We start from the raw sequence: 21,685 nt of genomic DNA, 5'->3' as shown, positions 1-21,685 counted from the left end.
TGAGTAGATCTGTAATTTCTGTGTCAGGCACACAGCTATTACCAAAGTGTGGATCAAATCTGGGCTAAAGCTGAGCTGGTTGAGGTGGCTGGGCTCACTGATGCCCTAAGCACTGACAAATCTTGGTGCCTCTTCCTTTGTACATACTGTACAAATCTGCATTGTTTTTCTTTATTTCTCAACTTTGTGGTGCCCCCTTGGGCCTGGTACCCTAAGCACGTGCTTAGTTTGCTTAACGGTTAATACGCCATTAGTTCTAGGGCTGCTTGTATTCCCTCAAGGAGGGCTCAGGGTGGCCAAAATGCCAGAAACGGGGGGAAATAGGCCATGGGTGGAAGCATTTGAATAGGAGGTAGCTCTTTATCTTAGAAAAAAACAAGTTGGAGCTGGGTGGAATTAAACCAGGAGTGGTTTTGATTGGGGTGTCTCCTCAGCTAATCATCAGTGAAATTCAATTAAAGGTTACAATGGAGACTGCCAGGATTGCAGTCAATAAGTGATGCGGTCATGTGATGTTGAGCTTTATAACCTCATCACTTAAATGTCTATGGAGATTCTCTGTCATCCAAGTCATGGTTGCCCCAAAGGTGCTTTTTCAAGAGGCAACTGGATTTTCTAGTATTTGTTTGAAGGCATTTCACTTCTCATCCAAGAAGCTTCTTCAGCTCTGACTGGATGATGGGGAATGGAAGGATTTATACTCCTCGCAGACAGCTGGTCATTTGCATTCTTTTAGCGGATTATTAAGGTCACCTGGATTCTTAAGGTCCCTGATGACACAGAAGTATAAATTCTCATCACATAGCACCAGAAATTCCTGTCCGAACAGCTGTTATATAACCTCTGTGCAGTTGCTAAGGGTCGATACCAATTTGATGGCACAAGAACCATACAAAAAAAGGAGAAAGTCCTATATTGACAAGCAGCACATAATAAATTAATTAAGGAGCTAAAGGGCTCAGGATGCAACAACCCATTAGAATTACATTGGACACAACTGTACGGACAAGAACAGGCTATAAATTTAAATAAATTAATTAATTAAAATGTGTCCCCTATTAAGAGGTTTCAGCTGCAGGAAACGTAGCCTGAGAACTGGTTCTTGAGGATAAACTTGATTGCATTCAGTGAGAAAAATGTATAAATTGGCTCTGCCAGGTTTCATGTATACTATAAGTATTTTTTTATCTGTCAAGTCACTCCGTATATAATTTGGTTAATATACAAGCACACATACTGAAATCTAACCATATATGACCTTCATGCATACTGAGGTAGGCTTAGGAAAGGATTTTATAGGATTAAGGAAGAATAGAAGATTTAGGATTGTCTAATAATATTCAATGACTAGCCATGTAACATTAAACTTTTGAACCATTCTTAGAAGCCTCTGGCATGTAATAAGCCACCCTCTTAAAGAATACGTTTTTATTGAAGAAAAAGATATATATTTTCTTAACAATGCATGCTCCTTATTTTGACTCTACTTTAAAAACAATAAACAGATATGTAAGTACATAAAGAACTGCATATATTTTCGGTCACCTGTTTCAGATTTGTCTTCATTATATTTTTGTTCATTTTGTGTGCGCTGCTTAAATGCCCCAGGGTGAGAATGCTTTATAAACTCAACAGTGTAAACCGACGCTCTTCATCAGGCTGACATGAGATAGGGCCTTTTTCTTTTTCTGGCTTTGAACTAATTTAGTTTCCAATATTTCTTTTTCTCAGGGCCTTTGTGGTTGATGGCAATTTTGAAAGACAGGAATGGCTTCTTTCGCTACCATGGCCAATATTCAAAAAGCCTAGAAATGAGGGCCACTTGCATTGCTGCTTGGTTGTTTTTTTTAAAAACAATAATCTATACACAAATGTGTTTAAGACTAAGCAAGGACTTAACAGGAACAAATATTGGGCTCATTTGCTCATTCATGCATCTGTGCACACTTCAAATGTGATTTGGAAGAAGCGCTTCAGATCTCGTACAACTACAGCTTCTTTCTCTCTAATCTCCATTAAAGCACCATTTCGTCTTTCAAAATTCTGTGAGCCTGAAAAAACATTTCAGCTCTTTTAAAGATACTGATTCGTTTAAATGAAAGTGACTCTTAAATCAGCTCCAATCAAAATCAAAAATCAGTTTATTTTTTCAGTTGGAAGCCTGAAAAAGGAAAGGCTACCTTAAAAAGAGAGGCTGTCAGTCAGTGGTGGGATTCAAATTTTTTAATACCGGTTCTATGGGCGTGGCTTGGTGGACGTGGCATGGATTGGTGGGTGTGGCTTGGTGGGCACGGCAGGGGAAGGATATTGTAAAATCTCCATTCCCTCCCCTCTCCAGGGGAAGGTTACTGCAAAATCCCCATTTCCTCACAATCAGCTGGGACTCAGGAGGCAGAGAATAGATGGGGGTGGGGCCAATCAGAGGTGGTATTTACCAATTCTCCGAACTACTGAAAATTTCTGCTACCAGTTTTCTAGAACTGGTCATAACCTGCTGATACCACCTCTGCAGTCAGGTGACTCTAAGCAGCTTACAAGATAAAATCCACAATAATAAAACATTAAAATAATAAATATTATTATTAAAATTAATTATTAATTATTATTACAATTAATTAAAATTAACATAAAATTGTACAAAAATTGCTAAGTACCCAATGTACAATGGAAATGGAGTTTTCTCTTAATCCAATAACCACCTCCAATATGGAACACCCCATCGGGACACGAGGCCTATCAGCAGAGTCAGGTTGTAAGGCCCATGCAGAAAGCCAAGAGGGTGGGGTCAGATCTCACCTCACATGGCACAATGTTCCAGAGTACCATATCATGCCCATAGCACTTTTCCCAAATCATTTTAATAGCACTACTGAGTCATAAACACAACATTTTAATAGAACAAGTTCTTGGATGAAGAAAAAAAAAACTAATTGAAGAACACCATTGATTGCCACACATCTGCTATCATTTGTACTGATTATATTATATATTATATCATTTGAAAATGTTGCTTGAAAGGAAGATATGTTCTGGTAATTTCAGCCTGGAGCAAAAGATTATAAAGAAGCACTGAAAAAGAATATCCATAACAGCTAATTGGTTGATTAAAAGGTTTAATTCTCCTCAATCCAAAGCTTCCCATCTACAGTATATTAAACTGAGACTGCTCTCTATATGCATCTGCAAACTATATCTTCAGGAATGCCATAGTGTATACTTTTCTTCCTATTAGACCAGTGGTGGGTTCCGAATCCCGTTGCAACCAGTACGGTGTAACGGGGTCCGGAGTCCACCACATGAACGTGCACAGCAGGCGCGCATGCACGTCCTTACCTCCTGCGATGCCTCCATGATGCTCCAGCTGCTTGGCAGAGCGTCGCGCAGACGCCATATGCTCTGTGCGCATGCGCAGAAGTGCCAAAAAGTTCAAATACAGGTAAGGAGGGTGTGAGAGTGAGTGGGCCCTCCGGAGCACCGTACTGGAATGGTACCCAGTGCTCCCAGAAGGCACTAGTATGCCCGTACCGTGGCGTACTTCTTGCAACCCACCACTGTATTAGACCAAAATCCTTTGGCAATCCATGGCTTCAGACTGCTTTTACTGAAAGCCAACTAGACGTAGTTATAACTGTCAGTGCTTCAAAGTAGGCCAGGTCAAGGAGCATAAACCATTGGGCTTCCAGCGACCATTCAAAGTTAAAATGGAACTGAAAAAAAGTAACTTGTGATTGCTTTTTATACTTACAACCGTTGCAGCATCCTCATGGTCACATGATTAAAATTTAGATATTTAGGACTGTTGCAATGTCCTGAGAACATGTAATCATCTTTTGTCATCTTCTGACAAGCAAAGTCAATTGGGAAGCCAGATTCACTTAACAACCTTGACACTAGCTTAACAACTACAATGATTCATTTAATAACTATGTCAAGGAAGGTTGTAAAACAGGGCAAAACTTACTTAACAAATGTCTCACATAATGTAAATTTTGGGCTCAATTGTGGTCATAAGTGGAGACTAGCTGTATTGTACAGAATATAATGACAGAATCTTGAATCTCAACGTTTTTCTTTGTCCCATCTTATACTAAGCAAAATCAGGGCAGAATTATTTGGAACTTTTTTCTCATGTTTCCTTCAATCTCTGGCAGTGGTGAAATTCAATTTTTTTTGCTACCAGTTTTGTGGGCTTGGTGGGTGTGGCAGGGGAAGGATACTGCAAAATCCCCATTCCCTCCTCACTCCTGAGGGAAGGATATTGCAAAATCTCCATTCCCACCCCACTCTGGAGCCAGCCAGAGGTGGTATTTGCTGGTTCTCCAAACTACTCAATATTTCCGCTACCAGTTCTCCAGAACCTGTCAGAACCTGCTGAATTTCACCCCAGATCTCTGGATTATATAATCTCTTGTTCAAGTTGATTCTTTACAGCTATTTCATACCCTCCTCAACATCAGCTCTAAGTTCTTTACATAATGCAGATATAAATGCTATCCTAGAGCCTTATTGAATATCTTTAGATAAAATGCCTGAAATAAAATGTATTTTCTACATTTAAGTTAGGAGAGCAAAAATCTTTAGAGAGTTGCTGGTGGCATCATCCCATCTCTTAAGGCTGCTATTTACTTATTGCCAAATCACATTCCCTTCCACGCCCACCTGCATGATGCTTGAATATGCTAAATTTACTTGTACAGTTGCCTATTCAATATACATAGTCAAGGACTAACAATTGAACAATTTCAAAGCTTCAATCTCTTTTCTTATATTAATTTACATTTAAACTGGTCTGCACATAATATATGCCCATCTTAATGTTCATTTGACTCCCCACCAAAATTGTAAAATTGTATTTGATTTCTTCAGTTTTTGAACAAAGTCTAAATTATCGAATAAGATTCTTTATGCTACATAGCAACCCCTATCTAAAAACATTTTATATCCAATGTATTGAAAGAGGCTAAAATTAGTGATATCAATATAGGAAGTGGCATTCTTGATGGCCAAGGTATGTATTATATGTAAATATATAATACATACTTTTTAAAAAATGAACTATACACAGACAGAACTATACACAGATCATCCACAAACAGTAAGGATTGGGTCCTTTACATCTTCCATGCTGAAGCTCAGCACAGGCTCCCCTCAGGGCTGTGTGCTCAGCCCCTACCTGTACTTGCTGTATACATATGACTGCATATTCTCTGATTCATCCAATATCGTAATAAAGTTTGCAGACGACACAACAGTGCTGGGTCTCATAACTGGAGGGGACGAATCAGCATACAGGGAAGAAGTCCAGAAGGTATCCGCATGGTGCTCAAGAAACAACTTACAACTAAATACTAGTAAGACAAAGGAGATGGTGCTAGATTTCCAGAAGCACAGAGAGGAGCCTGCCCCACTGTATATCGAGGGGGGCTGTGTGGAGAGGGTTTCCTCTTTTAAATTCTTGGGAGTGCTTATTAGTCAAGATCTCACCTGGAAAAACAACACGTCTCTGGTGATTGGAAAGGCCCAACAGAGACTTCATTTCCTTAGAGTCCTGCGAAAAAATCAGGTGGAACAATGGCTGATGATCTCTTTCTATTGGTCCACCATAGAAAGTGTCCTCACATATTGCATTACAGTATGGTATGCTGGTTTAACTGCTATGGACAGGAAGGCCCTACAGAGAGTGATCAATTCGGCACAAGAAACCATTGGTTGCCCTCTAACAACACTGGATGACATCGCCAGATCTTGCTGCTTTAGCAGAGCAAAGAAGATACTCAGAGATGAATCACACCCTGGTCAGTGTCTCTTTGCACTTCTACCATCAGGCAGAAGACATCAAAGTATAGCCAGCCGAACGAAGAAGTTTATCCTTGGGCTGTCAGACTTTTAAATACAACCACAATCACTCCATGCTAGTTTTTTTTTCTTTTTCTTTCTTTTTTCGTTTCTGCTATAATTTTGCATCAGTGAGGTTAAAACCAATTTTGTTGTATTTAAGTGCAATGACAATAAAGATTATACTTATACTTACTTATACATGTACATGTACATTATGTCCATACACACACATGGATTGCTTATTTAAACACATTCAGTGGATTTTCTGATCATTAACATAAAGGTAGATAAATACTTTTGCACAAAGCATCATTGAATATAAATTATTTTCATGCCATAACATTATGAGCCGCGGTGGCCCAGTACAGTACTGCAGGCCACTTCTGCTGACTACCGGCTGCCAGCAGTTTGGCAGATCGAATCTCACCAGGCTCAAGTTTGACTCAGCCTTCCATCCTTCCGAGGTTGGTAAAATGAGGACCCAGATTGTTGGGGGCCATATGCTGACTCTGTAAACCGCTTAGAGAGGGCTGTAAAACCACTATGAAGCGGTATATAAGTCTAAGTGCTATTGCTATTGCTATTCTCCTTGTAAAATCACTCCCCAAAATTACTTGGTTACTGAATATGTCAGCCAATTCTATCATGTACATATGGTACCTTAGTGTATTGTACAAGAACATTGAATGTGACAGAAAACTTTCTAGAATTATTTAATGCATTTGATGACCTCTTGGCATTTGTTATATGGCAGCATGACATAAATTGTGATAAAAGCTTTATAGACAGTTTGAACAAACAAATGGATACAATTTGCAACATTTGAGAATATTCCAAAAACCTATCAAAAGCCAAAATAGCTCCAAGCTGAAAGGTTCAATAACCGCCAAGCCTATAAATTAAATAATCTTTTTCAAACCCGAAGGAAATTTTGCCTTAGGGCCCATGTTTGCCTGGACTAAGTCCAAACAATGACAATCAGGTTTTTTTTTCTTCTTACAAGCTCCTTTACAAACATGCAGTAATCTGAAAGCTTTCATTCCCCACTGAATTATTGTAAAATTACTATAATTGGGTCCAATCTATCATTCATTCTGCAGAGAATGAATTAATGGATGCTTAACCATTTATTCAGCCACTTAGTGTTGATTGACTGGAGACATAATCTTTTTTTAAAAAAACCAACAACCTACTCATGTGGAAAGAAACGAAAATGTATTCTCAAAGGGGAAAAAATGTTCCACCCTTCTAAAACTCTAGCCTAACCTTTCAAACAGTCACGTTCTATTATTTGACTTTAACTTCCATTCCATTCGTCCCAGCTGTCATATTCTGGGGCTGAGATCTCTTATGCTGATTGCTTTGTATATGAATTGTTTAAATGACAAAACTAAGCATTTAATAAGTAGTTCTGTATTAAGCTGCTAAGTAACCTTGAGCCCTTTGTTGAAACATATCTGAGAGTTTTACATGATGTTGACATATACAGAGGCTTATTACAGAGAGAGTTAATACAGCAATCGTTTAGAAAATAATACAGTAATGCATGAGAAAGAAACTCAAGACTGACCCACTTTGACCCTCTTTAGTATTAGAAGGTAAAAAGGAGAAACACAATCACAGTTTCAAAATTCAGTTCGTAAAGCCTATATTAATAACTTAAGTTCTAGTATGTTGTATATTTCTGTTTCCTGCCCTGGTCTACCTCCAGAACCTTCCCTTGCAACCCTATTCTCCAGTGGGAGATAAAATCTTCCAGCCATATGCTTCAGATATACTCATAAATCAATTCCCCAGGAAAGGAAATGCAGAGTCGTATAAATAATATGCATTATGGCTAAAGTCAAGCTTCTCAAGGTAAGTAACCTTTTGATGGTTCAAGGCACATTTAACACATCAGGGAAAGCTGAGGACCATGTACGGCCAGATGATTCAAGTTGGTAGTGATGTTTGAGAGGAGAGGTTGTTGGGAAAATTTATATGGGACTTTTATTGCAGTTGTCATGTGTTTTCCTTCTTAGGATATGAGAAGCAATATAGTCCCTTTCAGCAATCATAATCAAGAGGGCTCAAAAGCCTACAAAACAAGGTACTTTGATCCTGCATGTGGGCCCAAGGGCTGCAGACTGTCCGTACCCTGCCTTAAATCAACATTAATATGAATATTTAAGAACAAATTGATAGTATGAGTGAGAGGACTTATCTTTCCCCCCAGTATTGTAGTTGGTCAACCAGACTCTATCTGCAGCTGGGTCCCAAGTGGTGGTAAACTCAAAAAAGTTGGGGAATGACTGGAGAAAGACTGCAAGGAAGAGAGGCGCAAGAAAGAGAAAGTTTGAATTAGAGATTGATGGACAAATTATTTTGAGCCAGAGCTTTTCACATTTGCCAATTTATACAAGGATCCATCCCATTTCTGCAGCGTTCTCTGTTTCTCTTAAATTTATACAAATACACTGAACTTGCAGGGAACCTGCTTTCTCTCAAAGTACATATTTTGAAAAGTATTTTGAAGTGCTTTTGTTTAGCCAAGAATTACACTGCGTTGCATGTGATACTAAACTATTTTTATGAGATGTGGGAATCGGATTAGGTCATACGTTACTTTGCAAAGTATAAGGATCTACTATTTTCACCCATCTGCATGTCTCTTTTCAATTTAAAAATGACAAGGGTTTTATATAAAGACTGCAAAAGATGTAGTCCTTGATCTCAACTGAAAGGGAATCATAACAGGAGCAAAATCTTTATGTACCTCAGTGAAGAATGTAGCTTCATGGTTTTGGATCCGAGGCAAAGATGGATTTGCACACTTATTTAAACAAAAATACCAAAAATGAATGAATGAATGAATTGCATAATGGCTTCTCTAGAATTCAGTTCTGGGAAAAGAATTGCCCAGAGGAAATACAAAGGCTGATACTAAGTTTCTATGAAGCAGAATATTCATTTATGATCTAATTATGATCTAATTTCCTTGGCATAATAATTAACCTGGCAGTATTACAATCATACAATTCAAATTTGTTTTGGACCCTATCCAATATTTTTATGATGTAATTTACTTTTTATCTATGTTTCAAGGTGCAACTTTCCCAAATATAAATATTAATCTAGATTTTTGTAGTTGTGGAATTTAGGACAGATTCACGTAATATTTCAGGTGCAAGCCTCTGCTCTTGAAATGTCTAGAATAGTTATGTGCTGGGCAGTGGAAGTTTAATCCTTAAAATCATGCTCCTTATGTAGGGTTTAAAAGAAAACAATCTCTGGGTTCGTGTGAGTGACCTGAAAATGGCAACTGGATAGTTTTTAAAAAAAAGCATCATTCTTTAGATCCTTTTCATTCAATTGGTAGATGTATTTTTAAATTATATTGATAATTAATTGTTTCTACTCTTAATCACACGATCGCTTTAAGTAGAACAAAATAATCAAAGAATGCCTTTGATTCACCTTTGATTCTGGCCATTATTTCCTATTAAAATATTTCAGCTTTAAAAATTATTGTATTGTTTAAATATTTCACAGCATTCTTAAGGATGCTTTATAATAGCCAGAATGTGTAATTTGTGATTGGGGGGATCGGGGAGGGGGGGAGGAGAAAAGTCAGATATTTTTTGCAAATGTCCAGGCTTAAGGCAAGGGTCTCAAAACATCTTGCATTCTCCATTTCCCATTGGGCAGCAAAGAGAATGTTTTGAACTAAGGTAGAGTTGAGATAAATTTAAATGGATTTGGTGTTTTGTATTTGCCAATTACATCTGAAAGCAGTAAAGCCTCCTCCAGGAGGGTTACTCAGCTGGAACTTTTGTGTACAGAAACTATAACAGTGTTGCTGTCGTTGATGGATGTAATTTTAAAAGCAGCTTTGACAAGCACATTACTTCTCTTCTTGCACGAAATCACCCATGCATACATTCCATGCCTGACTGCCAATTTTCCAATGCATGTTTTGTCTACTTATGGGGGGGAAAATGAACGAAAGATACAATAAATCCAGTTGGGAAATTATAATCATTTCATCTTTAGAGATTTTTTTTAATGTTGCACATAACTGGATAATTGACATGATTTTTTGTAGTGTTCTTTTGGAACAGCAAGTTTCAAACAGAGCTACAATACTGGATGAACTAGAAAGAGAAGCAGCAGTCCTATACCAAACACCAAAGAAGTATTTTCTCTGGGAACTTTCAGATCAAGAAGAGTCGACCGGGGTGGGTTCTGGATTCTTTTAATGCTGCTTCAGGGGCGTGGCCGGCCAAGTTACTACCTACTTGGCTGAACCGGTCTGAACCGGTAGGAACCCACCTCTGGAGTGTTGGAGGAAATGTCCTTCTGGGTTCAGCTCCAAGTGGGGAAAAAGACACTGGAGACATGGAGGCTGCTTGGAAAGATGGTTTAATGGGGGGACAGGACCACATGGCTTGAGGTCCTGAACAGAAAAGGTGATCACATGCTTCAATGTTGGGTGAAGAAGAGAGCGAAGGGCTGAAAGTTCCTGGCTTTATATTCTCTGTTCGGCCCCACCTCTCTATTTCCTGTTCCTGTGTAAGATATGTATTCTGATTGGTTGTCAGACTCCCATCCAGATGCCATGTGGTGAGTGCGGTAAAGGGCTAATACTATCATGCCTTAATCCCATCACTCTGGAACTGAAGGGGAGAACTCTTTATTATATAGACTAGACTGGCTTGGGTATCTTAATGGCCCATTAAGAAAAGTTGGGGCTATTAAGGGTGAGTCTGTTTTTCTGCCTAAAAACATGTTTCTCCATTTCTGAGCCAGGAAAATATAATATTCTGCCTTTTCAATGTTTCCCAGGACATTTCAGTTTTCTAGCAGAGGGGTGGGTTTTAACTTCCTACAGGAGTAGACTACTGTTCAAACAACTAGAGCCAGTGACATGAATAACATTTTAATAGGAAAAGGATATTGTTTGATAGGTCCAGCAGTCTTAGTATCTCAAAAGGAGCTGCTCCTCCTCTTACACTTCCTGGAAAAGGAAAGGATGAAATAGCTGTTGAGAATAATTACATATTACCCCTTCAAGCCCTTCAAAATGCAGCAGTGCACAGGTAATCTCCGGATGAATGGACATTGATCTTCAGAAGATCACAACCAACATGTCCATTAGTTGGTATTTTGGAAGTAGTGAAATTCTCCAGATTCAGAAACAATGCTGTAGAAATTAGGAAAGAGAAGAACTTTGGGTACAGTAATGCAAACACTCTTTCCTCCATATTTGAAACCCCTGGGAAATATACAAAGGATTGCAATTTACTACCTCTCAGCCAGATCTATCTTATAGGATCGTTGCTATGATTATAAAAATTAGTGTGGGGACAATGACATCATCTGTGAGATCCTGGAGAAAAGGTGGAATACAAATTAATTAATGAACAAACACAATTTTCACTTCTATTTAACTAAATGTTTACTATTGGAATGCACAAGCTAGCTCAGACGGTCTTCATGTGTGTACATACCCTGGCAATTTAAGCGTCTCCCACTTTCTGCCTGAATGGACAGCAACAGGAAATTCTTCACTTTTCCTAATACTTCAGCTGTTTCAGTTGAAAGTGTTACAGCAGCAAATCTTTGCTATTCCTCCCCAAATCATTCTATTATGCTTTATCTAATTAAGATTCATCATCCTCATATTATTATTATTTTAAAAACCTTAAAAGGTTCAAAATGTGCTTTTTATCTTTTTAAAAACATCTTACCCACATTAGTCCCAGCAGAAGTCTGTATTTTTATATTATACATCATACAGTACATGTATCACATATACATATTTAGCCATCAGGGAATTCTTTTTTTGAGGCAGCAACATTATCCTGAAGTGCAGAAAGGGAGTAAAAAATAGCAAGTCAAAAAATTAGAGACATGAGATAAACAAAGAAACTTTATCTAAATTTAGCTTATTCCAACACGACTTGAAATGCCTCTCCATAACTTTCTATTTGCCATCCTTGTGTTTCCAGTATCAGTACATTTAATATATTGTCTTTTCTTCTTTAAACATTTACCTTTTACCCTCGGATAGTCCCTGGCAAAGAGGAGGCAGGACCAGACTGCCTCCCGTAATGTTATGCCTGTGCTCCCGCCCCTCTGCGAGGCAACCGGCCAGATGTTTTGCAGGTCTGGCCTAGCAGGGAGGAGTCCTCAAGGTCACATTGCTGAGCTGCCAAAAGGCCGCGAGGTACCTCTGGCGAGAGGAAGAGGAGGAGGAGAAGAAGGGAGAAGGCAGGAAGGGACCCAGCCGCTTCACTTTGAACCTATAATTTGATCTCACTAGAACTTTTTTTACCTAATTTGAACCCACCAAGACCTTCCTTTCAACCCATCCATTCTTCCTTGGTGTATTTATTTGGTGATTCAGTCCTCATTCATGCTGTCCAAATGGTCTCTATATTGGTCATTCAATTGCAAACGTAAAGTTCAATGTCACATGAGCACATCACTTAGCAATGGCAGTTCCAGCAATTCTGCTTGCTGCCATTAAACAAGGACTGCATGGGTGAGGACCACATCTGATCACAATTTCTAGTCAGCTTCCCCATTGGCTTTGACAGGAACATTCGAAATTGCAATCATGTGTCTTGCAGCCATGTTGTAATTGTGAGTTAGGTGTTAAGTGCCAGAAATGCAGTCATATAACCACAGGGACACTGCAACAGGTGGAACTCTGAGGACCAGTCATAGTCCTCTTCAATCAGCCCCATCACAAGTTTTAATGGTCACTGAACGATTTGTTGTAACCCAGGACCACTTTTACTTAGTTCCCACTATAAACCATGAATTTTTCTGGATCTCTTGACATAATTCTCACTCCTACGTAGGAACATGGACATAAACTTGCTCTTGTACACAGCTAGATTTCCTTCTTTTGACAAACATCATCTACTTTCTCTTTTTTGCTATTTGTGCCAAAAAAAATCTACTTTGGTCTTTGATTTTACCGTTTATCTAACGTTCATGTTTTCAGCCAACAGCATGATGTTATCTACATAGAAAAGTGCATGTATATTCAAGTTCTCCACTAAAGTATCTTCAATGTCACTACAAGCATTCCTTAGGCATACATCCATAAATATATTAAACAATCAAAAGGACATTACACATCCTTGACGTATTCTGATCTCAGTGTAAACCTTTTGCCAAGTATTCCATTTATTCTCCTGCATATATTACTTTTATTATATGCTTCTCTTCACTGCCTTTTTCAACCCCCCTTTACATATTTGCACACAAAAACTATAACACAATGCATTCACTTTGTCATACACATACACACGCACGCATACACGCACACACACACTTTTCTGCAAGGAATGCTGGCTTTTTTACTTTTGGCAACAGCAGAAGCTATTGCTCTGCAGATATCTGATATGGAGATATTTAAAATATTCCTGGCCTAGGTTATCATATGATTCATAAATAATAAATAAATCATGCAAAACCTAGAAGCTCCCACAACTGCATTCAATTTTCCAATCCTGCCAGGCAACAACATTATTGAAAAAGGTCAGAGTAACTGGGTTACCATGACATGGGAGGAAGAAGTAGCTGTGTTTGCCACCCAATCTTAAAACCTGCAATTTATTAAGGGGGCAAGGGTCGACTAATAAAGACAACAGAACCTGTAACACATCTTGCCTTCATATATCATTGAGGTACATTTATGAGTAGCACATGATATGACAAGTACCATGTAAAGTTACAAATCGATAGCTTGATTCATCTTTACTCTCAGAGGGTTGTGGCTGACTTGCAATCCTATAATTCTGATGAAGGAACAGGATGACTACCTGGAAATTATTTCCGTAGAAGAGGAGTTTCTTGTTTTTTTAGACAACACCTTTTAATTGGAATTTCTCCACTGAATCATTACCATTAGAGGAAATGTTGAGTCATGGGCCTGGGAATAAGAAGAAAAGCTTCAGCTTAGCATGTGAATAGCAATTAGTTGGCCTCAAAAATACAGCTTGAATTTCATTTTTGCATTGAGCCCAGGCTACTCACGAACAGATGAAAAGAAATTAAGGAGATTGGGCAGGTTATGGTAACAAAGCAATGGGAACCAAAAATTATTGGAGGGGGGAAAATATTGTAAGAGGAAAGCCGTATTCGTCTATAGTGACAGAAACCTAACATTGCCGGTAGCATTTTTCCAAGTAACAAATTTCATTAAAAGACATCCGTTTTCAAGAGCTTGTCAGATGCATAGACCAGCTAGACAGATGTAGGATTTAAATTGGGTGAGGTGGGAGGGGAGAAGGGAGGGAAAGGCAGGTTGTTTATGTACGTGCAGTTTACAGGCGAGACACATTATAAACACCTTATCAATTAACAATTGTAATATGTTAAAACCCCATTGTGTTTGTGAACTTCTAAGACTGCCTCAGGCCTTTTGATGTATGTGAATTCAACACTTTCCCATTCAGTGACGGAATTAAAAAACCCATTTTACCAAAAGAGTTACTTAGAGATCTGATATAGACTGTCCTGGGAGGTTGAAATGCTGTGACATTACCTTGTCCTTATTTTGAGTCCTGATGTCAAAATTGTATTTATTCTTTCTTTTAGGCAAAGGTTTTTCTGTTTATCATACATAGAATATAGAAGGGCATTGTTGGCAGATGATGGCATATCTAATATTGGACAACAATCACAGTTGCAGGATGGAATACATCACCTGGGCCATACAAATGATGCTGTGGAGGTGCTATCTTGGTGTCTGATGGGGGCTTAGATGGAGCAAACAGACTTCAACTCAACCCTAGCAAGACTGAATGGTTTGGGTTCTAGGGCCTCCTAGTTCTGTGGAGTCAACTTCTTATTCTGAATGGGGTGGCACTGACTCAGACAGAACTGATGTACAATTTGGGGTTCCTCCTTGACTTGTAGCTCCTGTTCAAGGAGTAGGAAGTGGCAATGACCAGGAGATCCTTTGCAAAGGTTTGTGTTGTGACCAGGACTGAAAGGCTCTGTCCGTAATCACCCATGTCTTAGTCACCTCCTGATGGACTATAGTAGTGGGTTCCATATGATGCAAAATATAGAATGGAATAGAATAACAGAGTTGGAAGGGACCTTGGAGGTCTTCAAGTTCAACCCCCTGCCTAGTCAGGAAAACCTACACCATCCCAGACAAATGGTTATCAAATCTAAAAACTTCCAGTGTATAGAACAGACAGCTATGAGTTTCTTGATCTATGCATGCTATATCTCTGTTTGGAAAGCTGTATTGATTGTCAATATGCTTCTGGGTTCAATGACAGGTACTGTTGATTGCCTATAAAGTTTTCCATAGCATGGAGATAGGTTATTTGTGGGAACACCTCTCCCCAGTCAGATCTGGCAGGAGAGATATATATGGATCCCATCTATTAAAGAGTGCCATCTAGTAAGATTCATCCTACCCTCCAGCAATGCCTCCGCAACGCTCCAGCTGCTTGGCAGAGCATCGTGCAGGCGCTGTATGTGCCATGTACATGCGCAGAAGCGTTGAAGAGTTTAAAGACAGGTAAGGATGATGGGCGGGCAGGTGGGCCCTCTGGAGTACCTTACCGGAATGGTACCCGGTGCTCCGGGCAGGCACCGGTACGCCTGTAGCTGGCGTACCGCCTACAACCCACCACTGGTGAAAGGTTAAGTCAACCTTGAGCAGTTGTGAATCAAACTGCTGGCAGTTGGCAGAATTAGCCTACAATACTGCATTCCAACCACTGCACCACCACAGCTCGAAATATTGAATTTAAATGGATAGGGGATTTTGTTGTGGTTCTTTTAATCTTGGCTAGTAAATGCCTGTCTTATATTTTGGGTTGGTTTTTTGCTGGTTAACGCAGAGTCATTTATTTCAGATGGCCAAACATATAAATATGAGTTAAATATATGCATTAAAGATGCAATTTGGTTCATACTTATTTGGGAGTAATGCTGCCACCCACATTTCAATTACATACTTAATCCCTTAAGAGTTGGGACTAAATGGCAAATCTGATCTGGGCACAGAAGCAGGGTTAAAACACAGTTACCATTTGAAGAGTAGATCACTAGCAAATTAAAGAGCTATGGGTTACACTAGAATGCCAAGAAATATCCCGGAAGACAGCAGCTGTAAATCACTTCTGAACCATCACCAAAAAAAAAAGCAACATGATCAAGAGAAAAGGAGGAGGCTGCTATCAAGGGAGGCTACTGGAGGAGGCTTCTGCTAGATAACTGCTTTCTAGCTATATCCCCAGATATTTTAAATATGTCTTGTAACCCTTTTTCTATTTTATTTTTAATTTTGTAAATAACATGTATATTGTACTGCATCCCAAATCAAATAAGAAAGTTGCCTTTAAAAAGACAGTAATAAAAATAAGGATGACTACCCGTGGAAAATGTGGTTCAAAAACATGCAAACACTGAGAATTTTATGTTTTACTATGCTCCACAAACCACAAAAACTTTTAAAAAAATGAATCTCTTTATTTCTCTCCATATGGAAAAACTGATGAGACAAAGAATATGGGGCATATTTTTTGCTAGAGTGATGAGGATGGGAAAAGTCATAGGTGCTCCACTACCTTTTGATTATCCTTTGCCCTCCACATTTTACAAAATATTCAGACAAAGCAGAATAGGTTCAAAAAAAGGGAATGGAGATGATTAGGGGAATTAATTAAACCTTATGAAAAATGAATGAAGGAATAGGAAATGTTTAGCCTTCAGAAGAAAATATTAAGAGTAACTTGGTAGCATTCTTCCAATATTGATGACAACGGTTGTTATGCAGTGAAAGTCAAGGTGTGTTCTCCATTATTCCAGAGAAATTGACTAACATATGAAAAAGCATTCAATTAATATATACAGTTGTATTATGTTGACTCACTTGTTTTCATAGTAAAATGTGAAGACCGCTTATCTTGTGTCAAACTCGATTTCATTTAGGGCCCCATCATGGTGGTGTTTGACCTCGGGAGTTGGGGTGGGCGTGGCCAGCTTGTGGCGCCTGTTGTGGACTGAGTGCTCTGCCAACGAAAACAGGCTCCAAGCTCCATTTTCACTGGCAAGGCACTGTGGACCGGTCCTTCACTGTTTACAGGGTGGTCCCATGGGCCAGATCTAAGCACCCCATGGGCCAGTTCCGGCCCGCGGGTGTTGAGTCTGACACCCCTGCTGTACAATGACAAAACCAGAGCAAGGCTGGACCATTTGCATACCTCAATAGCAAGGTATCTCAAAGGAAATCTCCCATTGAAATAATGGACAAGAAATTTGAACAGTTATCATTTCTTCACACATTGACTTCCATGTAGAACCAAATTAAACTGCAGGCAGATTCGATCCAGCAACTTATTTGATCTAGCCAAGTCAAACCATACAGGTTTAAGGTGGCTAAATGAGTTTTTAAGTGCTTGTAGAAATATGCAATACAAGATAGAATCATAGTAGTGTGAGCACGCCTTCCCACAAGGCACCCTCTTGGCTCAAGTAAAGATGGAAGAAATGGTGTTCGCATGCTTTGCTTGTATCACAGCACATTCTATGCACAGCAAAATTCTTAGAAGGATTGTGCTTTACTCTTCTTGTTTTTAAGTATTGCACATATCCACATTTGACAGAAATAAACAGATTTACAGAAGATTAAAAAGAGAAATATTTCTGCAAAAGCAGGTAAAATGTCTTTTAAAAAACCTTCAAATGGTCCTTTACATATACATCTATTGTTTGAACAAGGACATGTTGCAGATAAGGCTTCCACTACCTGCTGACCCAATGAAAAAAAATAACTGATAATGGGTAGCTTTCTTCAGATTGAAACCAGCAATTTACTTACTCCAGGATGAGAGAGAGAGAAAATCTTCTCACTGCCAGCAATGACTCCGTACCATTGGCTCGATTGAGAGATGATTGACATTATGCTATAGTGAAACTTGGCCAGATCACAACCTATTGGCTTAGCAGCAGCATGTAAAAGAGGTGAGGTTTTTGTGTATTGCATGTGCGGAAATAAAGACTGAGGCGCCGGGTTCAACTCAACTCTCTTTTTAATGTTAACAGCAACAACTATATACAACAGAACAGGCACTGTTTGACAGTTATTTATAAGATAGCTGTCAAATGGTTAGCCAATCAGAGCTTGGATCGTCTCCCGCCTGAATGCTTGTGCGCCTTAACCAAAGGGAAACCTCCTGGCTTTGACTGATGCCTTGCGGTCATAAACGTGAGGACATAACAGAAGTAAACAAGCATACAATTCCTCAGACTCTTAAAGAAAGAATGTGCCTAAGGAGTGTGGTAAACAGTGGAATATTGTTCAGCTCTGCGAACTATTATATGTCCAGTTACAGCTTTTACATATGGCTAAAGCATTTCAATCTGAGTATTTGTTACTAACCCATGGAGCTACTCACTTCATCTATGTTTCTAGGTAAGCAGATAATATCTGGTGATGTCAGAATCAAAACTACTCCACCCACTGAACCACCCATTTCAGTCTAATTATTATGTTCTCTTCCCATCTTTTCAACAGAGGAGGAAAATCAAACAGTAGCAACAAGATTTCAGCATTTTTGTAATTTTTATAAGGTTGACAGAGAGTTGGAGAAAGAGAGTATTTAGTGGTATTCACCAAAGAGTGAATGGGTTAAAGCAAAGATAAGTTGACATTTTATTTATTTTTATTTTATTTATATCCCACCTTTTACTATTTTTACAAATAACTCAAGGCAACAAACATATCCAACTCACCTTCTCCCACCTATTTTCTGCATAAGAACAACCCTGAGAAGTGGGTTAAGCTGAGAGAGAATGACTGGCCCCAAATCACCCAACTTTCTTTCATTGCTAAGTCAGGACTCGAACTCAGTGTCCTACACTGTAGACAGGTGCCATTTTCAATTTTTTAAACTGTTAAATTACTAGCATGCATTGCAAAAGTGTCCTTATGATGCTCTGTAAATTTAAGCTCTTAAATAAATGGGAGTGTGGATTGTTGATAGTTTACATCAATATATTTACAACAGTATATCAGCTTCTATAAAGAAATCATTCAGCAGGCCATTTTTCATGTTTGGACTTTTTTAGAAAAATGATTTTAAAAAGTTAGATTTTTTAATTAAAAAATAAATACAATAGACCCTCCTTTTAATACTCCTCTCTGGCGTATTACAATGCAGTCTAAATGGGGTTAATCTTGAAGAGTATTTGGAAGTTTCAGAATTTGGCTTGTGCAAACAATTTTGGGTACCCCAAGAATGGCACATGTAATACCCAGAAGGAGACAGGAAGTCTATGAACATGAAGTACAAGTAAGTAAGTAAGTAAGTAAGTAAGTAAGTAAGTAAGTAAGTAAGTAAGTAAGTAAGTAAGTAAGTAAGTAAGTAAGTAAGTAAATAAATAAATAAATAAATAAATAAATAAATAAATAAATAAATAAATAAATAAATAAATAAATAAATAAATAAATAAATAAATAAAGCCTTTCCTACATGAGTTGCATTGGATGAAAACTTGCTTCCAGGTTCAATTCAAGGTATTGGTTATGCTATGGGATCAGATTATTCAAGGTACTTCCTTAACCCCATCACAGCAACCCATCCCACCCAGTCAGACAGAGAAGGTATGTTACAGAGCCCTGTCAATTAAAGAATTTTGACTTTATCCAAGTCTGGGAAGAGAGCCTTTTGTGCTGTCTTCCCCATCCTCTGGAATATCGTCCACTCCCCCAAGGTGGGGCAGCCCCCCCTACTCTCCTGGCCTTTTGAAAGAGTCTGAAGATCTGGCTTTGCCAACTTACATGTGGGTCTCACAGAGAAGTGTAGTTGGTGCTATGAAGGTCTCCCTCTGCCTTTTAACTTGTAATTGATTGAATCCTTATTTTACCTGGATCCTTTTCCTGATGCACTGTATCTTTATTGACGTATTGTATCTTTATATACACTGAGAGAGACTACATTTGATAAATAAAAAAATAACATAAAATGTAAAAGCCATGTATATGATTCTTCTCCCCCCCCCCCCCTTCATCCTATTGTGAATTCACAGGACAATTTGGCTAAATTTAGAAATAGCGACTGGCTCCAGTCACAGTTCCTTGAGCAAACCATGACTTCAGCTTGCCTTCCTTTTCAAGCCTGACCAGACTGGTAATAGAATAAACAGAGAAAGGCAGGTAAATGTAAACAATGCAGGAGATGGAGCAGAGATACTGGATTATGTAATGATGCATGCAGGAGGTGGAGTTATGGAAAAAGTTCAAACAATAACCTTTGGAATTTAAACTGAACTGTAATAAGCATGTTCTCCCTTTATTTTTGAAATGCTGGAGGGTAAACTTTATTAACACAGTTAATTGTTACAAGAGGATCAATTACAAAAATAGGAAGTCTCTTATCTCAGACAGAAGAATGTTGCAGAAGTTTAATAAGTACAAAACTACTTAGAAAGTGTCCTGGTTTCAAGGGCATTGTGTATGAGGGTCACCTTCCCGTGTGACATGGGGCAGCAAAATAACTTGGACCACTGCTGTATAGCTACAGATGAAAAGCTGTAAATTGTGATGCACAGAAACACATACACACTGAGACTCATCCATGAGCATAAATGACCAAGTAGAAAGGACAAAACTACTTTCAGAAGTTTATTCAAATATTTTGCTTCCATTTCTCATAAGTAACTTAGTAAGTTAATTGTAATAATCTAACTTGCCTCCAAGGAAACAAGTGAGAAACTGAGATATATTTTTTTTGTATTTTGTATTTTCTTGGATAGTTGTAGAGCAGGGGTGTCAAACTCACATCACGATAGTGTCATGTGACATATCAGGACTTTTTCCCCTTCGCTAAACAGGGCGTGGGCATGGCCAGAAGTTTTTCTTTAGTTTCAGCTCAGTTTTAAAGTCTCCTAAAATTAGATAGAGTATAAAAAGAAAGGGGAAGGCATTTTATTTTTCAATCTTCCATAAACCCCTTAGAGTTCCAACTGCTTGTAATGATTTGTACAATATTGTGTAAATAAAACCAATCCATACATTGGGAGAGGGGACTCTACCAGAGGCTGTTTGCATAACCATGTACAGATAAAAGAAATGTAAATGTAAGACAAGATTGCTGGAATTGGAGAGAAAACAAAGGCAGGGTCTACCTGTGTTCTTCCTAGTTGTTGTTGTTGTTGTTGTTCTATGCTTTCCTTAGAAAGTTGCTCTTCAGTTAGGAAAAGCATATGAACCTGAGGTTTGACAGTTCTCTCTCTACCCCCTCTCCCCCTCCCTCTCTCCCCCTCCCCACTCTCTCTACCTCTCCCTCCCCTCTCTCACTTTCTGTCCCCCTTCTTCTCTCCCTCCCTCCCCCTCTCCCTCCCTCTCCCTCCCCCTCTATCTCTCTTTCTGTCCCCTCTCCCTCTCTCTCTCCCTCCTTCCCTTTTCCTCCCTCTCCCTCTCTTCTCCCACCCTCCCCCTCTCCCTCCCTCTCTGTCCCCCTCTCCCTCATTCTCTCTCCCTCCCTCCCCCTTCTCCCCCTCTTCCCCCTCTCTCTTTCTCCTCTCTCTCTTTCCCCACCATCCCATCCTCTCCCTCTTTCTCCTTCCCTCTTCCCCTCTCTTCCCCCCTCTCTCTCCTGATAACCTGAGCATTGGTTAGGAATTGACTCAGGTATAAAAGAACAGCAGGATCCCTCCATAGAAAAGGTTGGTTCTGTGACTAAAAAAATTAAAAATCCCTCCCCAAGTCTAATCAAGGAATATATCCTTACCCAACGGCTCGTTGTGCAGAAGGGCCAAGGAGAAAGTTGGATTCCCGCCCGCCCTAAGCGTGAAGGGGCCCCGCCTCTCCCTTTCTCTGCCC

The 21,685-nt window shown here is 39.1% G+C and overlaps 1 long non-coding RNA gene across 1 annotated transcript; it reads right to left on the bottom strand.

The window, feature by feature from the left end:
* Positions 1–10,631: 10,631 nt before the first annotated feature.
* LOC309384721 lies at positions 10,632–21,607 on the bottom strand. The gene is made up of 4 exons (XR_014174109.1): positions 21,594–21,607; positions 13,656–13,765; positions 11,572–11,681; positions 10,632–11,020 (listed from the first exon to the last, which is right to left on the bottom strand). It is a non-coding gene; the product is annotated as an uncharacterized lncRNA (long non-coding RNA).
* Between the last annotated feature and the right edge of the window lie 78 nt (positions 21,608–21,685).

This window comes from Natrix helvetica (genome assembly GCF_964273705.1).
Source record: "Natrix helvetica genome assembly, chromosome: 1".
Classification (NCBI taxonomy): Eukaryota; Metazoa; Chordata; class Lepidosauria; order Squamata; family Natricidae; genus Natrix; species Natrix helvetica.
This window is presented reverse-complemented; position numbering and strand designations above follow the sequence as displayed.